Source organism: Balaenoptera borealis, assembly GCF_965194805.1.
Source record: "Balaenoptera borealis genome assembly, chromosome: 7".
Classification (NCBI taxonomy): domain Eukaryota; kingdom Metazoa; phylum Chordata; class Mammalia; order Artiodactyla; family Balaenopteridae; genus Balaenoptera; species Balaenoptera borealis.
The window spans coordinates 56,954,876-56,966,892 of NC_138864.1; the positions used below are offsets into that span (position 1 = coordinate 56,954,876).

The 12,017-nt window shown below is 33.3% G+C and overlaps 1 protein-coding gene and 1 long non-coding RNA gene across 2 annotated transcripts in view; one reads left to right on the forward strand and one right to left on the reverse strand.

Annotated features, from left to right (window-relative positions):
- The window catches only part of MACC1 (MET transcriptional regulator MACC1), a 288,870-nt gene that overhangs the window by 140,044 nt on the left and 136,809 nt on the right, over positions 1-12,017 (forward strand).
- The window catches only part of LOC309631855, a 173,710-nt gene continuing 163,373 nt past the window's right edge, over positions 1,681-12,017 (reverse strand). The window contains exon 2 of the long non-coding RNA XR_014246616.1: positions 1,681-10,438. This is a non-coding gene — a long non-coding RNA (uncharacterized lncRNA). The remainder of the gene's footprint in view (positions 10,439-12,017) is intronic.

Here is a 12,017-nt window from a genome sequence, read left to right on the forward strand (position 1 = left end):
AAGTCTTTATTTTCATCTTTTAAAAAGCACATCACACAATTAAGGTATGCCAAATCTCAAAGATGAAGTAATTACTAAGCAAGTTTTCGATAAAACTTCTACACTTGGGGCCCATCAGAGCAACTGGTAATGAAGATGCTTATAAATATATACATACTGGGATGATCTAGCATCTGTCTGGAGTGGTATACATGACACTAAGTTTTCTATACTCTCTTATTTGACTATAAATGGTCCGAAGGATGGATTCTATTTTATATTAGATTTTTTTTAATGGTGACACCCAACCTGGCTTGATATTAAGCACAATTTCCTCTTACCTTTGAAAACATATTGAGGCTATAATATTTTACTTGAAGTTACCCACATTGCTCTAAACCACAATTACTGCCAGTACTCCCTTATTTGACCTTCTCTTTTGCAAAAAGAAAAGGAAAGAAAAGATGCAAATTTAAGATCTTTATTAAGTCCGTTGCTCTTACTTTCTTCACTACTCTTGGCTAGATGGTCATGAGCAAGTTTTTAGCTACTCTGAGTCCATTTATTCATTTATAGGATGAGAAATGGCGATACTTGCCACAAAGGAATGTTTTGACGATTAGATCAAATAATAGATGTACACAAAAACTAATTTGTGAACTTACAAGCATAATACACATTCATTACATTTTTATTTTAAGTGCGTTCAGTTAGTGTAAGACTCAGAGTATTTGGCTAGACTAGCCTTCCTGACATGTTCCATCACTTCCATTCAGATACAAACTCACCCAGTGTTCTCATCTTCTGCCCCTAGCCCCACACTACTAGGATCCTTATAGGTCGCTGCCATTTGTTCACTCTATAGAAATAGAAATTATCCAAGGAAAAGTAGAGATTATACTCCAAGTCCTGTTCCTCTCAGGGAAGCACAATGAAGGGCTGGGTTCTTTGCACACCTAGCAGTCAGAGGTACTGTGAAGTTGGCAAGAGCTATTTTCTGTCACTGCACTTGGATTCCTTCCAGGCCCAGTGGGGTTAGTCCAACCTTAAATTGAGAGACCTACATTCTAATTTTAGCCCCACCGTGGGCAAAACAATTTTAGTCATGTTATTTAAATTCCCTTGTTCTCAGTTCCAGGAGATTGCAAGTAATCTCATCCTACTCCTGGCCTGCCTCAGAGACTCTGAGAAAATTTTCTCATGGATACAGACTGCTGTGAAATTGAGAGACAGACGTATTTTTGTCTTGTGAGCTCAACTACTGCAGTTTAAGGCTCAGGACTGTGTTTGAACCTCAGAGCATAATGCTGGTAGTTAGAAAGCAATTGTCTGTTTCCCTCACAAGGACACTTCCCTGTGGTCCTTTTATTATGCTAGTAAAAATAGAAGTGAAGTATCCAGCAATTGTAGACGTTTTATTTTTCTACCTTTTTCTCAAGAAGAAGGATCTATTTTGAAAGAGTCATCTTCTAAAGAAGCTTATCAGCGCATAAAACTTTTTCTTAGGACAGATACACTGGCTCAAACCTAAGTAAAATGCTGACACAACTACATTGCCTTTCAGGCGAGTTATCTCCTGTGTTTGCCTCTGTTGCCAAGGTATAAAAACTTGAAGGGATGAAGTAGAACAGCATCATTACCTCACCCTCAGTTAAAATGGCAAATGCATTTTTATTCGATGCAGGTACCAAAAACAGTCACTTTAAACTTCCATTCAAGCGCAAACATTTATTGAGCCCTCCTTTGGTGCCAGAAATCCAAAAATGATTAAAACGTGGCTCCTGTCCTCTATCAGTTAACAATCAAAATAATTTCAGGAAATTATTATTTTGTGTTCCCAGAGTCTGGACTGATATCCTTAACGAAGAAGTAGCTGTTAATAAATTAATTAGCTTCCTGTCTTTAATGTTAATGTGAATAAAAATCAGGAGAAGAGAAAGACTATGCAAATAGCACATTTTTGTGAATCTCCGACAAATCTCTGACTATAGAAACTGTAACAAACTAAGGAGACTTCAGTTTATACACCAGACTCGTAAACAAAAACTCTAACAATTTTGTTAATGCAGTACAGGTTCCTATTTTATGGGCATTAATTGCCATTCAGTGTATAAATGTCACACATAGACACAGCGAATCAATACAACTCTGAAAAAATTTTCCTCTGAAAACATCAGATATATAGGATCAAATATGCAAAAGGGAAAGTGCATTTATCAAGATGAAGAACAAGGCGTGTTTTTCAAGAAGATAGTACCATCTCCTATTTCGCTGTGAAGGATTTCTAAAGTGGATATGATTTCAACTAGGCATTTAAATGAAGAACGGAGAGTGTTAAATAAGTACTCTGGGTAAAGTATGGCACTTTGGTATAATCACTAATTTTGGATTCTTCTCCATTTTCTTTGAGATGGTTGTAAAGAAATAAGGTATTATAAACTCACAAGGACAAAGAGCAAAGGAAATGGTTGATAACATTTTGTGAAATAGAAAACTCAAAAACACAAAACTGAAAGCTGCAGACGGAAAAGCCCAGCAGAAGCAAAAAGATTAATTCTGCACAACTACAGTGAGGCCCTCCAATTAGAGGCTTTAGACAGCTCAGAAATTAGGGATAAAAGATAGGTCTGAGAACAGAAAGATTGAAGGATATGGTGAACATATAAGTGAACATATTAGGATGCTCTTGAGAGTAAAAGAGTACATTATTAACTATTAAACCATGATAAGTGACGTACATTAGGACTGTCCTGAGCAATAACACATTAATTCTACATTGAAGTACCTGTTCAAATCTTGCTCTCGTTTTTTAAATTGAATTATATTCCTTTTCAAATTGATTTGTAGGTGTTTTTACATATAGTGTTTTTGATACTAACCCTTGTTTGATATGTGTTGTATATCTTCTCCTATTTTACGACTTACCGTCTAGTTCTTAGGATATTTTTTTAAAGTCTAGAAATTCTTTTTCTTTTTTTCTCCTTTTTTTTAGGAATAGAAATTCTTAATTTCAATATTGTCAAATGTGTTCATTTTCCCCTTTCATATTAACACTTTTTGTGCCCTCTTTAAGAAATCTTCCTCTAGATAAGATCATGAAGATATTTGTTAATATTTCTGAAGCTGTAAAGCTTAATTTTCATATTAAAGTCTTCAGTCCACCTAGAATTGATTTTGTGCATGACGTGAGTTAGGGGCCAAACTAGATATAATTTTTTTAATATTCTTATGTCAAATCATTTTTCAAAAAGCTTGTGTTTCCCAATTATTCTCATAAGTTGATTGCCCATGTATAAGCAGTGGCTTTGTTTCTAGCCTTTTTAAATTACACTTTATTTTAATTAATTTTATTTTTTCCTTGGTCTTTCCTCTACATGCAACAATAACATGATGAATTTATTTTCAAATAACTTTAAAAAATTACCTACTAAAGCATGTCTTCTCACCCGATTCTTCTTCAAGATGGTCGTTGATACAATTGACTCTGCATTTCATTATACTTTTTATACTTGGTTTGTTCCACAAAAATCCCTGTTGGAATTTTCATAGGGGTTGAATCTATAAATCAACCTAAGAAAACTGCCATTTTTACAAAAATGTGTTCCCCAGTCCATCCATTTATGAATTTTCCATCTATTTAGATTTTCTTTAATTTCTTTAAAAGTTTTATTATTTTTGCCATATAGGTCTTGCCTATTTTTGTAGGATATTTTTGATACTACTGCAAATGTAGTTTCTAAGTGTTTGTTCCTGGGGGATATTTGTATATTTTGTGTGTTTATTTTTGAATCCAGCAACATTGCTAAATTTTTATTACGCCTAATCACATAACTATAGATTCCTTTGGATTTTCTTTGTACACAATAATGTAACCTACAAATAATGGAAGTTTTATTTCATTGCTTGTTTAATTTACTGCTTCCTCTGTGTAGCACCTCCAGAACAGTATTTCACAGGAGATAGTGGGCATTCTTGTCTTGGTCCCTGTCTTGAAGGGCAGGCCTTCAGTGTTTGAAAAAGTATGAACATTGCTCTAAATTATATTGCAGATATCCTTTATCAGATAAAGGAAATTTTCTCTCTTTTCCTCTAGTTTCTAAGCATAGTGAACATGAAAGTTAATCTTTTCAAAGCTTTTTCAACATCTGTTGAGACAACTCTATGATTTTTTTCTCCTTTAACCTGTTTATGTGGCAAAATACATTCAATTATTTTCTAATACCAATCTAATGTTTTTAATGTTAAATTTATGCTTCTCTGGGATAAACAAAATTTTTTCATGACATTTTATCCTTTCTGCATATTACTGGATTCTTGGTTTATGAGTTTTATCAGCCATAAAAAAAAGAATGAAATATTGCCATTTGCAGCAACATGAATGGACCCAGAGAATATTATACTTAGTGAAGTAAGTCAGACAAAAACAAATATTACATGATATCACTTATATGTGGAATCTAAAAAATAATACAAATGAATCTGTATACAAAACAGAAACAGACTCACAGACATAGAAAACAAACTTATAGTTACCAAAGGGGAAAAGAAGGTGGGGATGGACAAATTAGGAGTATGGGATTAAAGAGATACAAACTACTGTATATAAAATACATAAGCAACAAGGATTTACTGTATAGCACAGGGAACTATATTCAATATCTTGTAATAATCTATAGTGGAAAATAATCTGAAGTATATATACATATATAAAATATATATATATTACATATATATATAACTGAATCACTTTGCTGTAACCTGAAACTAACACAATATTGTAAATCAACTATACTTAAAACAAAACAAAAAAACGGTGAAGTTGGCCTCTAATTTTTCTTTTTTCTCCCTGACTTCTGGCTTTCATTGTGCTTATAAGAGATCAGATACAGCATTATTTTGAAGGCAATGTGCCTGTTTCTAATCATCTTTAATATTTTCTCTTTCTGTTGGTGTTTTGAGTTTCATTATAATGTTTCTGTCTGTGGTTATCCTCCATGTCTTTTACCTACTCTTATCCCCTTCCTCCTGTTCTTTTGATTTATCATGTGTCATACTTCTTTGTATCTACCAGTTCATAAGTCTCTTTTCTTTTTGTGTTTAAACTGCTGCTAAATATCTCCATTACTGTCTTTACTTTGGTTATTGTATATTTATTTCTAGAAAATCTGCTTGATTTTTCTTTAAATCTCCCAAGTCACTTTTTATAATTTTTTCTTCCCTGCAGATATTTTCAAGTCAACTATGTTCACCACATTTAATGATACACTTTCTTTATGTGGTAAATGTAGTTTTTAAATATATGCTTATAAGTTTAATACATAACATCATTTGGATCTGATTTTTTGATGTCTATTTTTGCTGATGCACATGTTTAAGAAGGTATATTAACAAGTGATGGAATAACTGGTTTTATATCAAAGTTCTACTTAAATAGATGAATTAGGAGAACTCGACTATGCTCTGGTAAGCATCCTTGAAATCTCAGTCAATTAACACAACAAAGTGTATTTCTTATTCACATAGTCTTCTGTTGATTTAAGTGACTTTCCTGGGTAGCTACCCTCCAGCTAATCTGGGAACCAATGAGTATGTTTCTTTAACATGGCAGAAGGAAGTTTTCAGATTTGATTAGTTAAGCATCTTGATAAAGGAAGCTTTTCCTGGATTATTTGGATGTGCTCAATATGAGCACAGATTCTTACAAGTGAAAGAGGGAAGCAGGAGAATCAGATCAGAAAGAGAGTTGAAGATGCTATGCTGCTGGTTTTGAAGATGGACAGGGCCACCAGGCAAGGAATCCAGGCAGCCTCTAGAAGCTGAAAAAGGCAAGGAAATGAATTATCCCCTAGAGCCCTCAGGAGGAATGTAGCCCTGCTGACACCTTGATTTTAGCCTTGGAAAATCATTCTGGACTTGAGAGCTTAAAAGTTATAAATTTGTGTTGTTTTATGCCACTAAATTTGTAATAATTGCTAAAGGAACAAGGGAAAACTAATGGCAGTATTAGTGTATTGACATATTATTAAAGTGTGTCTCTAGTAAATAGAATAGAATTAGATTTTATGCTTGTTTTTAATCCAGTCTACTAATTTTTGTCTTTTAATTAGACTATTTAGTCAATTTATATTTAATATTACCATTTATATAGTTGGTTTTAAATAAACCACTTTGCTATTTGTGCTTTAATAATCTAATCTATTATTTGTCCCCTTACTTCTCCTTGCCTGCCTTCTTTTTATTAATCAAGCATGATTTATTATTTTATCTCCTTGCTTACCTTTTTAGTCATAAACACTGTTATTCTTTTAGTGGTTACCCTAGATATTATAATATGCATCTATGATTTACTACCAATGTAACCTTAAGTTAGCACCTTTAGGGCACATTTGAGGACCCTAGAAGTGTAACTCCACTTACCCCTACTTCACCTTTTTCACAATTTTTGTCCACATATTTTCTTTCTACATATCTTATAAACTCCACAAGGTACTATTATTACTACTATTGGTGTTTTAAGCAGTCAGTATTTATTTATATTTACCTATATTTTACCCTTTCTGGCTCTCTTCTTTCTTTCTTATGGTTCTCTGCTTCTATGTGGGATCATTTTCCTTCAGTATAAAGACTTTATTTCAGTGCTTCTCATAGGGTATATGTGCTGGCAGAGAATTCTAGCCTTTTATTAGTCTGAAAATTCCTCTCTTTTTCCTCTGGTAGGCAAAACAAAAGCAGTAACTTATTAACTTCAAAAAAATAAAAAGCTCTTAAAGAATTAAATGGAATCCTTGTCCAGCATGTGGCTCACCTGTGAACATTATCTACAGAGTTACAATAATATTAAAACTGAATATTGAGTTTTTACAAGTTGCTTATTTGGTGAATGCTGATGAGGGAAGTGTATTTAGTTTCTGTAGTAGACAGGAGGATAACATATTGCATTGTAGACAGAAAATAAATAATATTTAAAACTGGATAATTAAAGCACAATATATGGACATAAATTTGAAAATCACAAGATATCCCCCAAAACAGCTAAGACATTTGAATATTGCTGCCTCTGAAGAAAAGGATTTCATCAGAAGTTGGGAGGGGAAACTGCTATTTTTCAATATAAGCCCATTGGACTATTTTAATTTCCAAATTACATTTATGTGCTATTTGATAATTTACCTTTTACTTTATTTTATTTTTTTCTTCTGAAGATATATTTTTAGGTAAGATGTAAAACTTCTGACAAAACATATACTGAACAGATTTGGAGTTAGGACAAAAACTACCAGAGTAAAAATTGAGGCAGTGTGATTAAAAAAAGGGAGATATGGAAGTATCATTTCAGGCTTTCTGGTAACAAAGATTTTAGAAAGTAAGATCTTATTCCCAGTACTCGTTTTAATGGGAGATTATTACCTGTACATGGTAAAAGTGTAAGTGTGCAATCACTGTTTGAAAAGTGTCACTAAAGCAGGGATGACATAAAAGTGAGTAATTTGAAGACAAGAAGACTGAGGGGGCACTCCCTATGATATATGAACCAAATGATGGAAAATGATAGATATAAGGATAAAGCATTAGGAAATATTCCAATAAACAAAAGGAGTTGGTTTGGAGTTTTTAAGAAAAAGTAGTGAATTGATATGGGGCACTAAGCAGAAGGTACAGTTCTATAGTGTAATTGCCAGGTGTGACAAAAAAGTAGGTTCCATGGATGAGGAAAGAAAAACCAATTTGTCTTTTTCAGGCTTTTGGTATCAGTGCTGTCCCTGATTCAATATTAGATAAAATGTCAAAATAAAGCTAAGCCTCATCATGTGGGCACCCTACTGGACACAAATTGTGGCACAGTCCCAACTGACCAAACTTTTGAATCTGCTGTTAATTTTCTTTATATTTATCCATAAGCCTGGTTGAAAAAGGAAATGACATCACACATTAAAATTCTTAAGGGATAATTAAGGGCAATACATATAGAAGATATTACAATAAGTACAAGCGCTGGGTCATATGGTAGTTCTATTTTTAGTTTTCTAAGGAACCTCCATAGTGTTCTCCATAGTATCAATTTACATTCCCACCAACAGTGCAAGAGGGTTCCCTTTTCTCCACACCCTCTCCAGCATTTGTTGTTTGTAGATTTTCTGATGATGCCCATTCTGACCGGTGTGAGGTGATAGCTCGTAGTTTTGATTTTCATTTCTCTAATAATTAGTTATGTTGCGCATCTTTTCATGTGTTTGGTCATCTGTATGTCTTCTTTGGAGGAATGTCTATTTAGGTCTTCCTCCCATTTTTGGATTGGGTTGTTTGTTTTTTTGATACTGAGCTGCATGAGCTGTTTGTATATTTTGGAGATGAATCCTTTGTCAATTGCTTCATTTGCAAATATTTTCTCCCATTCTGAGGGTTGTCTTTTCGTCTTATTTATGGTTTCCTTTGCTGTGCAAAACTTTTATGTTTAATTAGGACCTAGAGACTGTCATATAGAGTGAAGTCAGAAAGAGAAAAATAAATATTGTATATTAACACATGTATGTGGAGTCTAAAAAAATGGTATAGATGATCTTATTTGCAAAGCAGAAGTAGAGACACAGACGTAGAGAACAAATGTATGGATACCAAGGGGGGAAGGGGGTGGAAGGAATTGAGAGATTGGGATTGACATATATACACTACTGATATTGTGTATAAAATAGATAACTAATGAGAACCTACTGTATAGCATGGGGAACTCTACTTAATGCTCTGTGGTGACCTAAATGAGAAGGAAATCCAAAAAAGAGAGGGGATATATGTATATGTATAGCTGATTCGCTTTGCTGTACAGTAGAAACTAACACAACATTGTAAAACAACTATACTCCAATAAAAATTAATTTAAAAAACAAAGGAAAAGGAACAACATTACATACCTCACAAACATTAAAAAATAGTTTAAAAAAAAAGTAAAAGTGCACAGGACAGAGACATTTTGTTAGGTCTTTGACTAGATATGTACTTCAGATATTATTGGAGCATTAAAAGATCTGTTGCAGTGTAGAACTGTGGATAAAATACTCAGCCACATATTTGGGGGAAGAATTTCTCTAAGCCTCAGTTTCTCATCTGTAGAAATAATGACACAATTTTAGGGTTTTAAAGAGTTTTGAAAGCATTTTTATCTGTAACAAATGTATCAGACTAATGTAAGAGGTTAATAATAGGGGAAATGGGGTGCAGAATGTATGGAAAGTCTCTATACTTTTCAATTTTTCTGAAAACCTTAAACTGTTCTAAAAAATAAAGTCTATTTTTAAAAAGCACATATATAGCATTCAAAAGAAATGTTTCTCAAAAGAATGATTAAATAAGAACATATGTAAAATAGTTAATAGAATGCCTGGCACATAGAATAAGCTCAATAAATGTTATTTCCTTTTCTTTTGTCCTTAAGGCCTCAGGAAATTGATCTGCCATCTGCACATTAATCTCCGTGCTTATTCAGCCTTCTTTCTTATTCTTGTCTATTTTTTACCATTTGATTCACATTAATTCATCCCAACACACATCTTTTCTGGGTTTTCTCATTTTGGAGTACCTTCAAATAGTGATTTCTCTAACAGGGCAGCTAGATCACTTTTCAAGTCTCTATTTGTTAGAATCTTTTAATAAAACACCCTGAGAAACCCATTTTTCATCAAATCCCTTGAGCATTTACTCTCATATTTCACTAAGGTACTAAAAAACAATGAATTATTAAAAATACACTGAATATCCTATACAACCCAGATCCTTACTCATTTACCTGAATGCTTGCTATAAGGCTAAAACTTACACAAACAAAAAATTTCTATTCAAAATAGAAAGGCAATGTCAAGAATGATGTCAATTTTCCAATGTCTAGAATGATGATGATAATTTGTATGTCCTAAATGATAGTTTGTGCAGGAACAATTGTTCCAGAACTTGACGAGAGGGCCCTAAGTAGTTGATAGAGTGGGACTTGTTTCATTTGGGGGCCCCTTATCAGTCTTACTATCCTCCGCTTGTAAGATGCCTTGTAGCAGCTCTACACCCTCCAGTTTGAGTAACTTTTCTTGAGTACTTAAGGAAGTCTCTTAATACCTTTTTTATCCAGTCTGTTTGCAACATTTCTTTCCTTACATAGAATTTACCAAACTGCTTCCTTTTGAACCACTGCATTCGTCTCCTTTCCATGTATTTCTGTATGATGTTTCAGAACCCTCCCTGGAGTGATGCACTGGGGCTGGGGTTTACTTATCAGAGATTCCACCCCTGGGAGTGACTAGGACCGTTCACCAGCTCTGTCTCCTCCACCTCCCATGGAAGTCTACGCTCTCCAGGCTTTTTCTTTGTTACCAAGAGCTTTTTTTTTTTTTTTTTAATTTATTCTCATAATTTTTTTCTGTTGTTTACAGTATTATCTTTTTAAAAAATTTTTATTGGAGTATAGTTTTGATATATACTGTGTTAGTTTCAGGTGTACAGCAAAATGAATCAGTTATACATATACATATTTCCACTCCTTATTTTTTAGATTTCGTTCCCATATACATGATTAGAGTATTGAGTAGAGTTCCCTGTGTTATACAGCAGGTTCTTATTAGTTATCTATTTTATATACTGTAGTGTGCATATGTCAATCCCAATCTCCCAATTTATCCCTCCCCCTCCTTATCCCCTGATGACCATAAGTTTGTTTTCTACATTCCTGACTCTACTTCTGTTTTGTAAATAATTCATTTGTACCTTTTTTTAGATTCCACATATAAGTAATATCATATGATATTTGTCTTTCTGTGCCTGACTTCACTCGGAGAAAACCATAATTCAAAAAGATACATTCACCCCAATGTTCATTGCAGCACTGCTTACTATAGCCAGGACATGGAAGCAACCTAAATGTCCATCAACAGAGGAATAGATAAAGAAGATGTGGTACATATATACAGTGGAATATTACTCAGCCATAAAAAAGAACAAAATAATTTATTCTCATAATTAAGATAATTTCAACAGTTCAGAGTGATATTAGCCTTTTAGAAATTTGAGACCACAAAAAGAGTGTATTGAACAGACACTCGTTCTTTATTTTCTACCCAGCTGTAATAATCATCTCTCTCCTGTAATTATTTTTCCCCCAAAATTTCTTTAGGAATCGAACTGCCTAAGCTTAGTTTGAGGTAAGAGGTTTTTGAATCTTAGACAAATGGATATGTGTATTTTTGAGTTATAAAGAGTAAAATAAATCACACTTTCCTAAATATTCTCACTTTATGAGCTACAGGAAAATGTTTTTAAAAAGGTTTAAAAAAAACTTTAAACTTGGCATGCATCTAATGCTCATTAGGGAAGCAGAGTTAAGGCAAATCTAAGTGGAAGCTGCTGACTGCTTTTTAAAATAATTAGATTTAGAATGATATGTTAGATCACAAGCTCTTAGCCTGCCTCAGGGGAAAAAAATAAAAAACTATGTGAGGAAATTACATGAAAGCTGTCATATACCATTACCATTGCATCCTTTATTCACCAACACTCCCAATATAGCACTCAAGACACTCCTCTGCAATTTTAAATTTTGGAACTATTCAATTATTCACTTACATTTTTCAAAGACTTTCCTATTTGGGAAAACAGTAAGTTAATTCATATTGAGATATATTTTAACATGTAACCAAAGTGCCTGACATACTGTACTCTAAAAACTTTGTGTTTAAACAGTATGAGTGTAATGTAAGTGTTTATGCATATATAATAATTTAATATACATACATAAATTAACATATATAAATATATGTACATGCATGGAAATTGATATTATAACTCATAAAACATGACTAATTAGCAACCTTAATGTTGCCTGTGTAAGAAAACTGTAATTAAGGAAAGATATAAGTGAAATTTCCAGTGTAGCCCTCCTAATAAAATATGGAGCATAAGTTTAAACACAGCCCTTTGAGGTGGGTACCATCTGAGGATGTTTGCAGGTATTCTTTCCACTCATCACCCTCACTCCCCTCACCCCAAGCCTCAAAACTTGAGCA